General features: G+C 44.9%; 1 non-coding gene across 1 annotated transcript; it reads left to right on the forward strand.

Moving 5' to 3' along the window:
• The first annotated feature begins 19,395 nt into the window (after window positions 1-19,395).
• Window positions 19,396-19,470, forward strand: Trnat-ugu. The gene has a single exon. It is a non-coding gene; the product is annotated as a tRNA-Thr (tRNA).
• The last annotated feature ends 355 nt before the right edge of the window (window positions 19,471-19,825 follow it).

Consider the following 19,825-nt stretch of genomic DNA (forward strand, 5'->3'; position numbering starts at 1 on the left):
AGATGAACTGTTGCATATCTCCATTTAAATTCACAGCTCCATCCTTGCGCACTTTGATAACGCTGGAGGAGCCTCGTCCGTTTCATTAAACATGTTTACGGTCGTTTTCAACCATACTAGTAACGTTCTACAATTAAATGCAAGGCTAGTTATTGCTAGTCGAAAACAGGTAGAGAATGTCTTGCTGTTGCGTTCCACTCTCTTCGTACCACCAGGACAGCGAATAACTTTGGAAATTTGTGGTAAGTTGTATGGGACCAAACTTCTGAGAGCATCAGTCCGTAGGCTTACACACTTCTTAATCTAACTTACCCTGAGGACAACACACACGTCCATGGGTGCACTCAGACCTCCAATGGGGGCAGTTGCGCGAATGCGCCAACGCGCCCCAGACCACACGGCTACCCCGCGCTGCACCGCGACAAACTGATGTGGCAAGTGGTCCAAAAAGCAGAGCACTGTGGGCTCTAACCTCGCTCAACACTAACTGTTCACCGGCCTGGAAGTGACGCAGCTACTCTTCTCTGCAGGCGGTGCCCTGTATAGCATACCTTGAAAAGTTGCTATGGCCGGCTGTATCATAACTTGACAAGTACATTTCGCCGTGTGCGAGTCTGAGTATATGGAAGTAAGATATTGCATGCCACTGTGCATAGGAAAATCGTTGTCTCACTCCACTGATTCATTAGCTCGATACTAAAATAATGCTAATATATTTCTCCGTTCTTTGCCCTCTGCCGAATTAAGAAGTAATTTGGTGGACGTGAGACAGCCATTTTGTGCTGACTGAATTGCAGTATGTTCCGTATCAAAGAAAAAATATAATTACTGGTGAGAACAAGTCATCTATATATTTTTTACTTTCAAGTTTCCTGACTGCTACATTTTCCTTTCCTTCAAGGATTTGTGAATGAATGTAGGAAGCGCAAGGTTTGGGTCATCGCGACATTTCACCAGCAGATGTGTTGAGAAAAAAAAATCAGTACTGTGTCGTAATTAACTTCATATAGTATCAGTATTTTCTCTAAGAAAAATCACATTTTGATCGAAAAGGCAACCCCGATCAGACCTTGGCTACCTTTGACGACTAGGAGACGCCTGCCTCACTGAGGCGCGCGCAGCAGGTCCAAGGAGCCGCACACGTACAGCGGACGAGCTGCGACCTCTGCAACGGGCAGTTCAGAGGCGCGAGGAGATGGCCGAGGAGGAAACGAGTTTCCAACTGGCGCAGCAAATTCTTGACAGCCGCTATTAAACTCTCAATACTTCAGTAATACAATGAATGTGCAATTACGAGGGCCACCTGGAAAGCAAAGAACTTTTTTCGTTTAGAAATTTTATTTGATGTAATTAAACTATTTGACGTACAGTTTGATACTCTAGCTACTTTTCTGCTCAGTCACATTTCACAATTAGGCACTTGTACGGTTTTACCAGCTTTGCTATGTCTTCTGCATATTCAGTTGCCAGCCTAATTAACGGCTTGTTTAAGTTCATCATAGCTTCCGTAGCGTTCTCCGCTCAACTTTTTTTTTTCAATTTGGTGATTGTATGGCGGATGCTTCAGCATTTCCCACTGCAAGCCCTGAAGCAAGTCACTGTGCGACTCCCTTTGCAGGCGGTCGTGGATTATCGTGAGGGACAACAATACCTGTTGGCATTTCGCGCCGCTTGTTCTGGATGGCGCGGTGAACTCCAAGTGTATGATAATAGGCGGCTGTAGTCCATTAATTGTGAAACGCCGGTCTTAGATTTTTGTTTTAGTCCTTGCTTTGAGTCCGTCAGTCAGGACTGATGGCTGGCCCGAGCCATCTTCATCGTGAACATTTTGCTATCTGCCATTAAACGTGATACATCACTTCCGAACTGACATTTCATCACATGAACATGATCATGATGATTGGTTTGTAGGGCTCTCAACTGCGCGGGCATCAGCGCCTGTACAAATTTCCAGTCAGTACACAGACCACTTTTACGAATGATGGAGTGTTGAGGACAAGAAAAAACCCAGCCCCTGGCAGAAGGGTTCCATTGGAGATGTCATTGCAAATGACCTTGTAATGGTTCTTTCTTTACGTGACCATTACGGCACTCCAACCCCAGTCCTCGATACCAGTAATACCTTACTACTATTCTGCGAAGTAAGAGACATTTTTGTGACAATATTCACATTTGGTTTTATTAATGTATAGATACTCCGATGTATCTATGTACAGGGTGATTCAAAAAGAATACCACAACTTTAAAAATGTGTATTTAATGAAAGAAACATAATATAACTTTCTGTTATACATCATTACAAAGTATTTAAAAAGGTTTTTTTTTCACTTAAAAACAAGTTCAGAGATGTTCAATTGGCCCCCTCCAGACACTCGAGCAATATCAACCCGATACTCCAACTCGTTCCACACTCTCTGTAGCATATCAGGCGTAACAGTTTGGATAGCTGCTGTTATTTCTCGTTTCAAATCATCAATGGTGGCTGGGAGAGGTGGCCGAGACACCATATCCTTAACATACCCCCATAAGAAAAAATCGCAGGGGGTAAGATCAGGGCTTCTTGGAGGCCAGTGATGAAGTGCTCTGTCACGGGCTGCCTGGCGGCCGATCCATCGCCTCGGGTAGTTGACGTTCAGGTAGTTACGGACAGATAAGTGCCAATGTGGTGGCGCTCCATCCTGCTGAAATATGAATTGTTGTGCTTCTTGTACGAGCTGAGGGAACAGCCAATTCTCTAACATCTCCAGATACTGTAGTCCAGTTACAGTAGCACCTTCGAAGAAAAAGGGACCAAAAACTTTATTGGCTGAAATGGCACAGAAAACGTTCACCTTAGGCGAGTCACGTTCATACTGAGTTGTTTCCCGCGGATTCTCAGTGCCCCATATACAGACATTGTGACGGTTGACTTTCCCGTTAGTGTGGAAAGTTGCTTCATCACTAAACACAATCTTTGAAACGAAAGATTCATCTGTTTCCATTTGAGCAAGGATAAAACCACAGAAATCGAGTCTTAATCTTATCAGCTGCAGACAGCGCTTGAACCAATTTCAGACGATATGGTTTCATAACTAACCTTTTTCGTAGGACTCTCCATACAGTTGATCGTGGAATTTGCAGCTCTCTGCTAGCTCTGCGAGTCGATTTTCCTGGGCTGCGAACAAATGATTGCTGGATGCGTGCTACATTTTCATCACTCGTTCTCGGCCGTCCAGAACTTTTCCCTTTGCACAAACACCCGTCCTCTGTAAACTGTTTATACCAACGTTTATTACACCACCTATCAGGAGGTTTAACACCATACTTCGTTCGAAATGCACACTGAACTGTCGTCGATTCACTTCTGCGTTACTCAATAACACAAAAAGCTTTTGTTGAGCGGTCGCCATCTTAGCATCAACTGACGCTGACGCCTAGTCAACAGCACCTCAAGCGAACAAATGTACAACTCAATGAAACTTTATAGCTCCCTTAATTCGCCGACAGATAGTGCTTAGCTCTGCCTTTTGTCGTTGCAGAGTTTTAAATTCCTAAAGTTTTGGTATTGTTTTTGAATCACCCTGTATTACAGTGATATGGTTCTTGCGTGTATTCATTTCTGTGAGGCTGTCATAATCTTTGACTTACTTGTAACCGTTTTGGCGCGAATGCGCACAGAGCAGTCTGTTTCACTTTGCAAAAGTTGGTATTTCGCTCTGTAAAAGACCAGTCAAGTCTTGTGTTTGGTTGAAGTGGAAATTAAATATATGAAGATTGATACAAATCTGTTTTCTTGATGATGTGACAAGAAGTATATGTGAAGTTACAAGAAGTTTAATAAAAATATGGATCGTGAACACCAGGTCAAAAATTATTTCTACCATACCATTGTTCTGATCTGGAATTGAGTGATCATTAAGAATTTCCTGAAAAACGCATTTGTTAGGTCTTCAAATATTGCTAAAATACAGGTCTGGACCTACTAGCAGTCAAAGTGGAATCACCCTAGAATCAACAAGATGAGCCATAACAACTTCGACGAAATCTATTTGGGAATCCAAGACAAGTGCCAAAATTAATGACTTTTTTACAGTGACTTCATGATTTCCATTCTGACAATACCATCCACAGTCAATAACTTTGTTGTTCCCCGATAAAGCGAACATATGCTGCGTGAGCAACATTATTAATCAGATTTCTAACCTACTTTGCAAGTGGTGGTATTGTTAGAACCTCCTTACTAATTATACCTTTCCATAGGGTATCGTCTCTGCGAACTTGTGCATTGAAAATACCTAGTAGAATAATTTTATATTATCAAGGTATAGTATACAAGAGTCCGTGTAGTTCGTTGCAGAACTCTACATTTTTATCATCCTCAGTCTAGGGTTGGTGCATATGCACTAATTATAGTATCCGTTTGGTTGTTCACGAGTTTGAGATGGAGGGTCATTTGTTCCACAGGGTATTTCATCTATCAGCGAAAAGTTCATCCTGACAGCAATAGATACAAGGCTTATTTTCATCTTTCCCTTTCCTGTAAAAAGTGTAGCCTCCACCTCGTTCTTTTAGTTTACCTTCACCTGAAAGTCTTGTTTCACCGAGGGCAGCAATATCGAAGTAATCTCTCTCTAGTTCGCGTGCCACAATAGCTGTTGTTCGTTGTGGTAGGTTGCTTTTGTATGAAAGAGTTCAAACATTCCAGGCAGCAATTTTTAAGTTTTGTTTCTCGTTTTTGTTTCGGCCGTTTATGGTGTACCCTCTGGATGCGGCCATCCAGTCTGGTAGTTGGTTGGTCGGTCGGTTAGGCTGACTGTTTAGGGCACCTTTTCCAGCGCCCTCCCCATGTGAGGGGATCCTGAAGAGGCCTGATCAGTCATAGGTGCAGCACACGAGTTACTCTACAGCCTCCTCGAGTAAAACGGCGATCTCTCGACCGCCGCCTACATGCCGGTTTGTCACTAACAGCTTCCAGATTACAGTCCTGCCCCCATCGCAACTTGCCGATCACTGCAGGGCTTTCCTGTATTAGGCTGATGGTATTGTCAGCCTGCCAAACGACGCCTGTGTGCGTGTTTTTTAATCGTGCAAATGTCCCTGCACAGCAACAACCACGTGGTCCTTGACAGCTTTGTCATCTAGGGCCAGTGGCACAGTGGTGACTACGACGAATGGAGACAAAAACCGAGGCATTTCGGCCCCCTGGGACAAGCTGTGGTGAAAGGAAGGAGGGATGGGTAAGGAAACTACTTCATCAGAAACAAAATGGAGGCGTACTGTCTATTTTGGACAGATCTAATATATGCTGTGACTGACAGCTTAAGCCGGTTACTATATACCGGGTGATCAAAACGTCAGTGTAAATTTGAAAACTGCATAAATCACGGAATAATGTACATAGAGGGGTAAAAATTTACACACATGCTTTGAACAACATGGGGTTTTATTAGAACCAAAAATATATATATACGTTCAAAAAATGTCCGACTGATGGCGCTTCATCTGATCACAATAGCAATAATTAGTATAACAAAGTAAGACAAAGCAAAGATGATCTTTACAGGAAATGCTCAATATGTCCACTATTATTCCTCTACAATAGCTGTAGTCGAGGAATAATGTTGTGAACAGCACTGTAAAGCATGTCCGGAGTTATGGTGAGGAATTGGCGTCGGATGTTTTCTTTCAGCATTCCTAGAGATGTCTGTCGATCACAATATACTTGCGACTTCAGGTAACCCCAAAGCCAATAATCGCACGGACTGAGGTCTGGGGACCTGGGAGGCCAAACATGACGAAAGTGGCGGCTGAGCACACGATCACCAAACGACGCGCGCAAGAGATCTTTCACGCGTCTAGCAATATGGGGTGGAGCGCCATCCTGCATAAACATTGTACATTCCAGCAGGTGTTTATCAGCCAGGCTGGGGATGATGCGATTCTGTAACATATGGGCGTACCTCTCACCCGTCACGGTAGCAGTTACAAAATCAGAATCACGCATTTCCTCGAAGAAAAAAGGTCCGATAACGGTATACGTGGTAAATCCAACCCATATCGTGATTTTCCCGTCGTGGAGTGGAGTTTCCACGACAGTTCTAGGATTTGCGGTAGCCCAAATTCAGCAGTTGTGGGCGTTGACAGACCCTCGGAGCGTGAAATGAGCTTCGTCGGTCCACATCACGTTACTCAACCAATCGTCATCTTCCGCCATCTTTTGAAAAGCCCGCACCGCAAATGCCCTTCGCTTCACTAAATCGCCAGGTACGCCTAAGTGCCACCCGAACAGTAGTGTATGGAATGCCGGTGCGACGTGGGACTGCACGAGCGCTGACTTCCCCGTGCATAGACGAACCCGCTACAGTCTCCATTTCTTCCTGAACAGTCTCAGCAGCATTACGCCTTGTGCTCGGTCGGCCACTACGGGGTTATCGTCTACACAACCCGTGGCTTCGAACTTCTAAATCATTCTCGCCACAGCTGCATTTGTGGACGGACCTTTACCCCTTCCTATTCTGATAATACAGCTTCACTAAAAGCGCCTTTTCAGGTAACGTCAACATGCTTCGACTGCTAGAGCATCTGATTCTCTCTCCCATTACATCTCCTTTTATACACGATTGTCATCCACAGTCACTGACTTTTTGTTGTCCAGCGCCATCTGACACTTTGTGAACTTTTTTATTCTAATAAAACCCCATGTCATTTCAAGCATGTGTGTCAATTTTTACCTCTATGTACATTATCCTGTGGTTTATTAAGTTTTCAAATTTATACTGGCTTTTTGATCACCCAGTAAATAATACTCTAGCATGTTGTGCATTACTGTCAGACTTCCAGAAACCATTTTGTCTTAAGACTTTCAGGAAAATATTTTGGAGCAAAACTATGGGGATTATCTGTGTAGAATTACAGCCACCTTATTTGGTAGCATTTAATTTTAACTTTATGCCTTGCTACAACAGCAGTTCGTGATGTATTATTAGAAACTTTTATCTGAGCTGTGAGCAACACTGTCATGCTAGACAGCTGTGACGGAACTGCAGAGCGAACTCACCATTGGTGACTGACTGCTGCTGGGACCGACGAACGCGTCCTCGCTGCTGAACGTCTGCTCATTCGAGGTCTCCATTTGATCCGACGAGTGGGTGTAGTTGCTCATGCTGCTCACCGTCACCAGACTGCTGCGGCGGGAGAGCTGTTGGTAGGGCAGTCCGTTCGTGTCGTCCGACTCCGTGTTGGAGTCTGACGCAGCGGGGCTGCGCCTCGCGCCCGGCCGCGGCTGGAGGCCGGCGGCGGCTCCGCCTGGTGGCGGAGAGTCCAGCGGGGGCAGCAAGGCCCCTTCCTGGGAGCGCAGCGACGGAGCCGAGGAGCTGCGCTGCGGCACAGCCTCCCTCAGATCCACGTCCGCCTCCTGCTGAGGGGGACTCGGCAGCTCTGCCAGTTCAGGCTCCATGCCTTGGCTCGTCTCCTGCAGAACGAATTGAGAAATGCGCTGCACACTTAACACAATTAAGCCTTTAAAAAATACGTACGACCAACTGTGACCACTACCCCCACAATATTTACACTAGCTGTTCTGGACGTGAAACGGTGTAACATCAGTAGCCTATCTGATGTCGGACCAACTCAAAGATGAACTGTGGATACAAGTCGATTTGCCTCCACCCACACAGTCCTGGCCGACATTCTCTGCTAACCTCACACCGCTGACCGACATTGTGGAAGAGAATCATCTTTCAGGCGAAAGATCAGCTGCCCACCTTTCTGGACAGAAAACCAACCAGTCAGAGGGAAAGCAGCCATGAAAATCCAGTCTCTAATCACAGGTGCACAGGAGGTAGTGATGGGGTCAACAACCACCTACTGAAGAACCTTCCACCAGGGATCTATCACCCATTAACCAACATCTTCCCATACTTCAATCAAAGGTCTGTCCATCCACATGGAAACATGTGCAAGTGGTGGCTATCCCACATCAGGCAGCCAGCTTCAAACCCATCAGCCTGCTCCTAACCCTCTCGAAGCTGTTTGAGAGGCTGTACATGGAGATGCTGGAGCATGTATCGTACAACATGAACAGTTTAGATTTCACAGTGGCCGGCATTTTTCACGAACGATTGTGGCAGGTGGAGCCAGTTGCTGCAACCAAGGGATTACCTCATGGGGTGCTTTGAGGCGTCTAGGGCATTTGACTCCATGTGACACGACAGCCTCATGTTAAAACTCTGTATTCAGGATACCATATCACATGGAGTCCTTTGGTACTACCACACTGGCAGTATCTTCAATGTGAGGGCAGATGGAGGGACGTTCAGATCCGCTAATACACTCAGGGATGCTGCAGGGTTCTGTTTTCAGCTCCTTCTTGCACTCCCTGTACATTGCCAACGCACTGCAGGTGGTTCACCCTGAAATGGAGCTTTACGCTGACGTACAGCGCTTTTCGACCACAGCCCAATCGTCCAGGCAATGGGACGCCGCCTAAAATTCGGGTGTGACGCACTGCGAGCATTAGCGACGTAGGGGCGACAATTCCAACGCCACTAAGGGCCAACCAGTAGTCTTCGCTTTGATGATGCCTCCAGATCTGCCTCCAGTTAACATTGAAAGTCCCATCCTGTGGACAAAGAGATACTTCAGGATGATCCTTGAGCAGAGGCTCACCTGGGCCCAGCATGTAAGGGATATCAGAAGCAGAGCAGTGGGGCATCTAAGGTCCCTCTATCCTCTTAATCCTCAGTCATCACTACCTCCGTACCATAGCATTTTTCACACTCTGACACTACTCAGACCAGTGCTTGAGTACATAGCCATGGTGTGGTGAAGGCCACTGACTGGTGCTGCTGTGCCTCCGGAGTGTCAACTCCTCTGCTGCAGGAAGAAAGACATCCTGCAACTGCAGGACAATCTCTGCTTGCGCCATCTATGAGTAATTCGGTCAAACTTTCAATTGGCTCATCCTGGAACTTTACCACCAGCAACATCAGAAACCAACAATATGTTGGCCTGATATGCTGAGAGGATGATTGTCATGACAACCTGAGGACAACTCACCACATCAGCAGACGCCATTCTTGCTGTGAGAATTTTCTCCACACCAGTTCCAGGACAAATGTCTCCTCATCACTTGATGCCAACCCAGGAAGTCAGGAAATCACACCACCACATCGACAGATTCAGAAGGAACAACATTTTAATGTTCAACCTGTGCACATACGAAACAAGGAATGTGCATCAGATAACTGACTAGCGACCAGAGCTAGGATGTCAAGAGGTACAAGCACTGTCTTCCACATACCAAGGGAAGAAGACTGTCAGGACATCACCTTTAAACGCCGAACATGCATGCATGCATGCATGCATGCGTAGGATGGTCGCTATGTAAGCCGTCATTGAGGCAGATAGTTTAGGCCCATTGTAAAATTTGATATGAACGTTTAACTTGTAGATGCGACAAATTAATCACTGAAATAAAATATATAAACCTAAGATAAACTAAATAGCTGTCACACTGGCTTTAGGCAAAAGGCTACAGAACACCCAACATCCAAAAACTTTAACATGGAGATATACAAAAAGCTCTGAAAATTTTGTGCATGGAGCAGTGCTTTGAGTGTGTTTGAGATGTGGACATAGGCAATCACAAATAAGATTAGAAGGGACCAAACAGTGAGGTCGTCTGTTCCATGATCTAAGGTGGCAGAAACCAAGAGAGGAACAACAAACTGCACTGTCCAGTCAAGGGGCAGGGAAAATGGGTAAACTAAGAGGTAAAAGCAACATTGGGGCAGAAGACAAAGAACAGGAGGAGAAAGAAGGCGAAGGGGGAGGGCAGGAGCAGCTGTGCCTAGAAACACTATGTACAATGAGACACCAGCACAGCCACCGATCCTTCTGCATCCCCACACCATACCACACATCACAATACAATCGAGACACCACCAGCAGAAGAGAAGAAAAAGGGAAACAAAACAGCACTGAAGACCAGACAAAACGTGGGAAGGAGAACCCAGCTGGTATGGACATAAGGTCAAGGTTTCCATAAACGCCAAAGCTAATCGAGGGACACCAAATCCAGAGAGGAAATTCAGGTATTTAAACCTGTAGGGACAAACCACTTTCATGAAGAACACTGAAGACGGATGTAACCATGCACGTGTCGTCTACTAACACCCAGGACAAAGAAGGTGGGAAGAATTATTTAGTGTGAAGTGCCAAAATTTGGGGACAGTACAGAAAAATATGGATCCCTTTAAGCCCCCCACCCCACAACTGCAAAGGCAGGGGGGCCAATTTTTGCAGAGTAAAAAACCGTGCATCAAACTAGTACAGCCAATACATGAAGGTGGCTGAGGATGGTAGCTTCCCAGCAGAGAGTTGGGAGGGAAGAACACCACTTGGTGGGAGTCTCTTAGATTGAACGAACTTCAGTCATGGTGGTAGCCCCCGAGAGTCAGCCCATGACTGAGCTGCACAGAATGTGGATTCAAACATGAGGTAAATGGGCTGGAGCCTACCAAACTACTGATCTGCCATTCATCAACTTGGATGGGGTAACATCCATAACCAAGAGGTCAGACTCAGGTTGCAGAAGTGGCGATAGCATCTCCAGGGACACTGGGTCTTGTCCTGGAAATAATAACAGTAATAATACTGATTTATAGAATGAGGAGGGCAGAGCATAGAGGTAAAGGAGGATTCTACAAGGTCGAGAACAGAGCAGGCAATCTTGGGCTGCACAGACTGGGTCCAACAGTCGAGTTGTGGCAGCAAGCATCCAGCCTGGGAGACACCAGTGCAAAGTCCCAGGAGGGAGCCCCATCACCTGCGGGCCCGGAAGAATGACGACACTGACAGGAAGGAGAGTGGGGGAGCTGCAGGGGGGGGGGGAGGAGAGGAGGGGAGGTGGGCCTGGGCTAAGGAGAGGAAGGGGAAATGACTTAACAGAGGCAAAGTTGGATGCCATCGTCATGGGGTGAAGTCCGCCATACGTCTGAAGAGCCTCAGTGTGGGATGAGCACTCAAGGGACTTTTACTCCTGCATCATCTTTTCCTTCTGATAAACACATATGCTGTATTCGAACATTATGAAGTACCTCGAAGGAAACTGACACACAGTACGGATTCAGAAAATATCGTTCTTGCGAAACAACTAGCTCTTTATACTCCTGAATTAATGAGTGCTATCGACAGGGGATGTCAAATTCATTCCATATTTATTTCCAGAAGGCTTTAATCAATTCCTGACAAGCGTGCTCTAATCAAACTACGTGTATATGGAATCTCTCCTCCGTTGTGCAACTGGATTCGTTATTTCCTGTCAGTCATCGAGTAAAACAAAAGTAATATCCGGCGTTCCCAAGGAAGTTTTATAGGGCCTCTATTGTTCCTGATCTGTGTTAACGATATAGGAGAATGTCAGCCGTGTTGGGTTGTTTGCAGATGATGCTGTCATTTACAGTCTCGTAAAGTCATTAGATGACCAGAACGAATGCCAAAATGATTTAGGTGAGACATAAAAGTGACAATTGTCCCTGAATAAAGGAAAGTTGAAGTTATTCAAATGAGTACTAAAAGAAATCCACTAAATTTCGATTATGCGGTGAGTCAAACCTGAAGGCTGTAAATTCAACTAAATACTTAAGGATTACAATTACAAATAACCTAAATTAGAACGATCACAATGTGCGAAGAGCAAACCAAAGACTGCGATTCATTGGCAGAACACTTAGAAGGTGCAACACGTCTACTAAAGAGACTGCTTACACCACGCTTGTCCGCCCTATTCTGGAGTATTGCTATGCGGTGTGGGGTCCGCATCAGGTGAGACTGACATATCGAGAAAGTACAAAGGCAGCTCGTTTTGTATTATCGCAAATAGATGAGAGTGTCAGTGCCAATAAGTGGAGTGGCGATCATTAAAAGCGTTTTTCATTGCGACGGGATCTTCTCATGAAATTTCAATCACCAGTTTTCTCCTCCGATTGCGGAAACATTCTTGGCAACCACCTACAAAGGGAGAAATGAAAACGATAAAATAAATCAGGGTTCGCACAGAAAAATTTAAGTGCTCGTTTTTCCCGTGAGCCGTTCGAGAGTAACGGTAAGAGGGAGCATGAAGGTGGTTCATTAAACCTTCTGCCGGGTACTTAATTGTGAGTAGCAGAGTAATCACGTACATTTAGATGAATCGTCCATTCAGGAGAGCTTGGAGAGTGACTCTCGCGGAAATTAACACATTGGCGGTGGAACACATGGGCTGCCCACTGTAGCGGGACTTTGAATTTCGCCGCGCTACACTCGTTCCCTCGGGTATAAATTATACCGTCGCAGCGGTATGAGCTGTCGACGGCAGAGATAATATATAAGAAAATGAAGGTACTAGAATTTTAACTCTTTTGTTTTCTATCAGTCTTTTGTCTCTTGAGAGCTGAAGCTTAACTTATTAGCTAGTCTTGGTCGGATTAAGACGGAAAAACTCATTGATTGGCAGACGTATTGTGGAAGTTGGTGTGAAATTTGGAAGATAGAAGCAGCAACACAAAATACATTGCATTTAATATGCACACGATTTTGATTTGTATACATTAGTGATTCCTGGACGATTGCAAGATTTCAGAGCAGCTACGACTTTTCACGCAGAAATGAAGTAAGAGATTTTTGAAGACTTGGACGCCGCACGAAAGAAGACATGTTAACATGGTAAAGGATGAACTCTTATCTACGCCCTTTCCCCCTGTTAATCACATTTTGTTATTCTCTGTTCTCCTTCAAATAATTTTTGTCGTGGAAATTTGTTTGACTTTTGTTCAGAAACGCCACAAGGACCACCCCAACAATAGCTTTTCCGAATCACGAAGTCCGATAACTTTTCTGTAATACGAAGTCCGATTTGCATTTCATTCTTTCCCTTTTTCACGGTCATTAACGATTTTAAAACCCCCTTTTTATTCCCCAGTTCTTCCCACATTTTCAACCTTTTCTCTTCTTTTCTTCTCTATTTCTTTTTTATTAACCACTATACCACATGGAGAGGGTGCCCACATTCAGTGCAGAGAGGGCGCCATACAACGTGACGACACGGACTCTAAATGCAAGCACCCACAGCACCGCGCGCTTGGCGGGGTTTACGGCTCCATACCATACTGATAACCTCTACCTTCGGTGGGCAGATGTCTCCGTCAAATACCAAAATAAAGGCGCCAGTATAGGAGAACTTTTCTTTTTCTGAACACACGAAACAAAATTAATATCCCTTCGTTCCGGTTTGGCCCAGAGTTCATCAGTTTGGAGGATGAGGTCTCTATGAAAAATTAGTCCCAGAACCATATTCAAAGACTGATGAGGAGTAATGGGCACCAGAATGTCACCAAGATGGTCACAAGCACGAAGGACTTCAGACGTTTTCGTCGACAGAGAACTCTACCACTTCCTGGATACTCCACTCTGCCGAATTTGTATTCCATATTTTCCACAAAAAATAACGGTAGTAGCGAAGTTGTCTCCGCCAGTCGTACTGCAGACCAGGCAGTGGAGAAAGTGTTTCATCTGAAGACAGCAAGCAAGGGTGTAGCTAGGGAAGAGAAGGCTGCAGGGTTACAGAAAGCATTCAACGGTCGGCTACCACTCGAAGAGACGGCCGTTCGAGAACTGCCACAGTTTTGGAGCTTAATACTTTTCATACGCAAATCATCCGCCCTGAAACGACCCACTCTGATTATGGGCCGTCCCCATGGGCGTCACCGAGCCACACCACCGGCCATCTGGTACAGTAGTAGTTGCCAGTAGTTCCGATGATACAGAATGACTGGCAACATCTCTTAGGCATCATCATGGAGAGGCAGCAGCTCAGGTATCGGAATTTTCGTTTTGTTTTGCTTTAGGGCGCAAAATGCAACTGGGGTCATACGAGCCCAAGTCAAAACTATAGAACACGAAGACAGAGGAGTTAAAAACGCCTATACATGAGTCCCAGTTGACACGAGGAGACAGCTAAAACCAGGGACGTGGAGAAAGGGCTAAACAAGACTATACAGAAACGGAGATCCAAACCAAGAAATTAGATTGCATTCGCCTTATTGCTTTGGCGGAAAAAGCACGGCCGACAGTTCGCGCGCCATTTGCTAAAATGGCTGATAACTCAGACGGCAAACCCAAGTGGGAACGTAAACGGTTAGAAAAATCTACATCCCGTCAGGAAGTGGCAGACAAAACTTCAGCTCAATGTGTATCAAGTGGTGGGGTAGCGCCACTTAAATTATGATGGCTAAAAAGACTGTGCCCAATATGCAGCCTAGTTAAAATGAGGAGGCGGCATCAAGATACACAGGACAATCCCGAGAGGAGGTGGTATGGCTGCCATTGCAGTTGATACAGTGGGGAGAATGTGGTGAAGAAACGCCCTTGTGCGCATCCTTGCCACAAGTTTCACATTTGGCTGGGTGTCATTGAAACAAACGTGTGCCAAACCATTCTGTTCGGAATGTATGGTCAGTCTGTGATAATTTTAAGGCTTGCTTTGATCTTTCATATAGTCACCACTGTCAAAGGTGACAGAGTGCGCGTGAGCACTAAAGGCAATGTGCCTTTTTCATCGCCTGATGGACGCAATGACACCCTGATCACAGAGGCAAGATTGGATTTCAGCCTCTGTTAGACGGTGGAGAAGCCTACGGTAAATAACACCATGGAAAGATTCGATGTTCTATGGGCCTCGACAGAACAGAGTAGCTGTGGAGAAGCGAGGATGCAAGTAGTTACGTTTGAGAATCTGAAGTAGTCTCCAAAGCAAGGTGCCATTCTGTAAACGAGAGCAGGAATTCATAGGGCCGGCAATTTCATCAACACCTTGGAATAATAAAGGGATTTACCTTGGCAAAGGACTGAATTTCAGTATTTGAGACCACGAGGACCCATGGTGCAGTGGGAAAGGTCTCCAAATCAGTATTCTCATTCCGTTTCCGTTTTTTAGACTGCGAAGGTCATTCTCATTGCAGGAAAATCCCCACAATTGCCACCATCTCCGATGGCGCGTTCCTTCCAACTGGCGGCCCCCTTCACAAAGGGGTGATCGATCAAACCTCAGGTCACACCTCCCAAACACCTGACAGAGGGGCCAATCGGCAATCTGGGAAGGTAGCAACTCCTCCCTGGGCCTGGTCTGTACCAGGGGTACGTGTGAACCCTACCTGTCTACCTGGGGCTGGAGGTTACGCGTTACCCAGTCACCAACAGCACGCCAGACTCGTGTGCCTGCTTTCAGGAACGCACAGGGAGGAGGAAGAGAAAGGGAACATTAAACGCCGGAATGGAGGAACGAGAGAAGGGAAACAAAGAAAGGAAAAGGGATGCGAAAAACAGTTGAGAGATTTCTTATGTCAGCAGACAGTGCTAAACAATCCCAGAAATACTCTAGTAACATGTTTCCCAAGGGAGGGGAGAAAGAATAGCAAGAGGATAGGCATGCAGTACAGAAGGGAATAGATGCTGCAAAGGCTGGGGCCCCGTGGTAGCCAAGTACGAACCCGCCAAAGAGTGGCGAATCCCCCTGGGGGTGGTGGGAATCTGAAGTGGGATCCTCTTGTCGGGCGGCTCAGCCAGAACAGATTGGTTCCCTGTGTGCGCTACACGCAAACTTCGCAAGTATCTTAGAAGCACGAAGAATGATGGGCTCATTAAGACGAATCGTTGCTGATTTTTGTAGATTAAGGCATGATGGATAAATGAAGGGGGTAGGCCTAGGTCCATAGAAGATGGTCAGTGAAGTGGGAAGCAGCAGATACACTGAAATGAAGATAACATGAGAAAAGTGACTATTTGACACGTGCATCGAATCAACTTCAGAGATGAATAACAAGGAACAAACACTATGCGGTGAGGATTAGTACGTTTGTGGGACTACGAGGTGAATTTTCTCGTTTTTACGTCACTTTGGTCGGTATCGTGAAGCGGTGTTAGTCAAAAGCGTCTTAACAAGTATAACAGCGGGTACTGCGATTCGATAAGATTCAGGAGGTACATACACGTGGCGGCAGCAGTTCTGACCGCCGGTCAGGTATCTACCCGTATTCTCGAGATTAGCGCCTTCCATCCTCTTCCCACACCCGCCACTGTCGGCATTGTTCCTGCTTACCAACACTGTCACTGGAGCTCTAGTGGGAGAGGAACCTACTGTTATACTGATTAGTGGCTGGACTAGTTTGTGCAACCCACCAGAAGTATAAAATTTCGTCGCAAAGCGAACAAGGCACTGCGTCCTACTCAGCACCACAGTTTGTTGAAGCTATATTAAGTAACCTTAACATAGAATAAAATGCGACGTTAATGTCTGCCAAAGTCCCAGAAGAGAGGATGATCTATAAATTGATCTACATATATGTAAAGTAGTGAAGGGGTTGGTTTTTCGTCATCACTCGTTTCATGCGCTCCATTACTATTTCCTCTCCTGGACCAACCTCCATCTCAGATTAGCGCTTACAAAAGACAATTATTTGCTGAATATGCCCCCAATCCGTCTTCCTTTGCAGTTCTTACCCTCTACGACTCCCCTTAGTTTCATGGAAATTCCCTAATGTTTTACCGCATGTCCTGTCACTCTTTCCTTTCTAATCACACTTTTCCACATCTGTCTCTGGCGACTCAACAGAGAACCTCATTCCTTACTGATCATTCCACTTTGTTTTCAGCATTCTATAGCATTACACCTCCAATGCTTCTACTCTGTTCTTGTTTTCCTCAGTCTGTGATTCACTACCATACAATGCTGTTCTGCAAGCGTACAGTCTCAGTTATTTCTTCCTCAAAACAAGGCCCATTTTTGATACCAGTAGACTTGTCTTGGCCAGGAATACTCTTTTCGTCTTTGCTAGTCTGCTTATGTCTTGCTTCATCCGTCGTGGATTACTTTGCTTCTAAGGTAGCAGAATTCGTTAACTTCATATACTTCGTGATCAAATTATATTTAAAATTTCTTACTATTCTTATCTTTACTGCTTTCTTCTTTCTTCAGTTTCCTGTCAGCTCATTTTCTAAATGTAGACTTCAATCCATTCAACGATCCTGTATTTCCCGTAACTTCTCTCAAGATAGGAATGTGTAAGAATATTATCATTGTTCTGCTGTCAGCTTGGATTTTAATCCCACTGTCTAAACTCATTATTCCCATCATTGTTTCTTCGATGCGTAGTTTCAACAGTAGGGGGACGAAATATTGCATCCCAGCCTTAAAGCTGTTTTTAATCTTAACACTTCGTTCTTTGTCTCCAATCATATTGTTCAAATGGCTGAGTACTATGGGATTTCTGAGGTCATCAGTTCCCTAGAACTTAGAACTACTTAAACGCAACTAACCTAAGGACATCACACACATCCATGTCCGAGGCAGGATTCGAACCTGCGATCGTAGCGGTCGCGCGGTTCCACACTAGCGCCTAGAACCGCTCGGCCACTCCGGCCGGCTCATATTGTTCCTCTCAGTTCTTGTACATGTGTTCACCATCCATCCCTACAATTTGCTCTTATTTTCCTCGGTTTCGAACATCTTGCAGCATTTTACGTAGAACCCTTTTCTATGTTGACGAATCCTATGAACGTGTATGTGATAATGACCACATGTAACAATGGGGACAAGTCCTGTACGCATAGCATGTGAACGTACATGCTCCACGTCAATTTGAAGGAAATTATGCAGATATTTGGGTCATGTTTTCACGTACTGAGAATGTCAAAGACTTCTTGTTTCCGATTTTTAATTTTCTGAGCACCCGTTGACATTGAAACTAAATATAGTAAACCATTCTACCAACTATATATTATAGGTATGATACTACAAGGAAGAACTACGTTGTGTTAAGAGAACCATTAAATACGAACAGAAGGAAGCATTTAAGCCAATGTGGACGACAACGAGAAATTGAACTTAACAGGTATCAATTTCAATTTCTTGATGTTTTTAACACGTACACGAGACTAGGTCTTATAGTAGTACAGAAGTGGTGATTGTATTCTTCAGTCTCAAGACCGTTTTCAGGCAGCTTTCGACGCTGTTCTATCTTGTAAAAGCCTATTCATCCCTATGTAAGAACTGCGACCTTCATCTGAACCTGCTTCCCGCATCCACGCCATTGGTCCCTTAACAGTTAAGTCTACCGCCCGCACTTCCCTGCGCTACTGAACTATCTGTTCCTGAATGTATCAGGTTTTCGTCCAGTAAAGCAATCCCTTTTTGTGAAGTTTTGTAAGTTTTTTTCTGTAATTCGATTCAGTACCTCTTCGCTAGTTACCCGACCTCTGATCTTCAGCATTCTCAATGTAGGGCCACATTTGAAAATGTATTTTCTTGTCCAAATTGTTTATTCCATACGTTTGTGTACAAGGCTACACTGCAAACAAAATATCGCCAGGAGTCTTAACATTTCAGTGTTAAATTTTGCTTTTTCGTATATTTCTAGATTATATTCTGCTTGGTAAATAATTTTGCTACCAAAACAAAACATGGTCCGTTTTTAGTGTAATCAGCTCTATCAGCGTCGACTGGTTTAATTCAATTATATTTGATTACCCTAGTTTTACTTTTGTTGGTAACCCCACAACTCCTTTTCAAGACACTTTCAACACCTTTCAACTGCTCTTCAGAATCCTTTGCTGTCTGACAATGTCATCGACACGCCTCAAGGTTTTTATTTCATCTCCCTGAAATTTGATCCCATTTACAACTTTCGTATTTTCCTTAACCGCTTGTTCAAAATTTTATAATATTGGAACAGACTAACCCTTTTTCAGTCTCGTCTTAATATTGCTGCCCTTTCACATCCTGAGATTAAGAAATGCAGTACGGTTGTGTATAACCTTTGGCTCCATTTCAAAATTGAGATGTTTCCTCAATGTTCCCACACACGTGGGGAGACCTTTGGGCTGTGTTGCCAACCCATTACAAAGAGTACTGAATTAATGTAAGATCCAGTCACAGACTCATACAGGAAATTAAATTCCAATGACCATAATCGCGCGTAGTTTGCGTGCGTATTTAATAAGTCGGGAAACTTGATATGCAAATTTCCACTGTAATCTCAACTTTGCTAAACTTTGCTAGGTATTCTTGACCTGAGTTAGTGATGTGTAGGACCATCGAATGGTGAGCGCATGGTAATTTTCATACCTGCCAAATATATAGTTCAAAAACTCCAGAAGATGTGAATCAGAAGAACAGTTTAGCGAAAAACAGCTTTGCAGCCGCACTGTACGGAGGAAGACATTTTCTACAAGACGTGTCTGAGTGGTGTCACTTCTGAATGGCCACCCAAAGAGCCAAGGAGTTGTGGGACACTACGAAATAATGTCTGGACATACAAGGTGAGAATGTGGACCTCACGGGGGCGTGCTCGAGATAGTCGCTACAGTCGCACTATCCTCTGTGCCCTCGGTGGCTCAGAGGAATAGAGCGTCTGCCATGTAAGCAGGAGATCCCGGGTTCGAGTCCCGGTTGGGGCACACATTTTCACCTGTACCCGTTGATGTATATCTACGTCCTTCAGCAGCTGAAGGTATTAATAAATAATTCGAATATCTTTGCAAGAGTAGTCGACTGAGAAGACGACGACTCGAGTAGCAGCGGCTCTGCTGAATACGCGCACCTGTCTCCTCAGTGTTCTTTGTTACTTTGGTGATAATTTAAGACTCGTGCCGTCTGGGTTTCCAGGTTAGATGTTCACTTGGCAACGTCCAGCTTAACTGTGAGAAACCCCATTTTTGTGTAGGGTCAGATGGCACTGCCTACCTCAAGACTTCCTTACCCCTCTGCTCTTGAGGGCAGTGACTATGTGGTGTTCCACACGCCATTCATCCG

The sequence above is a fragment of the Schistocerca americana genome, chromosome 6 (assembly GCF_021461395.2).
Source record: "Schistocerca americana isolate TAMUIC-IGC-003095 chromosome 6, iqSchAmer2.1, whole genome shotgun sequence".
NCBI lineage: Eukaryota > Metazoa > Arthropoda > Insecta > Orthoptera > Acrididae > Schistocerca > Schistocerca americana.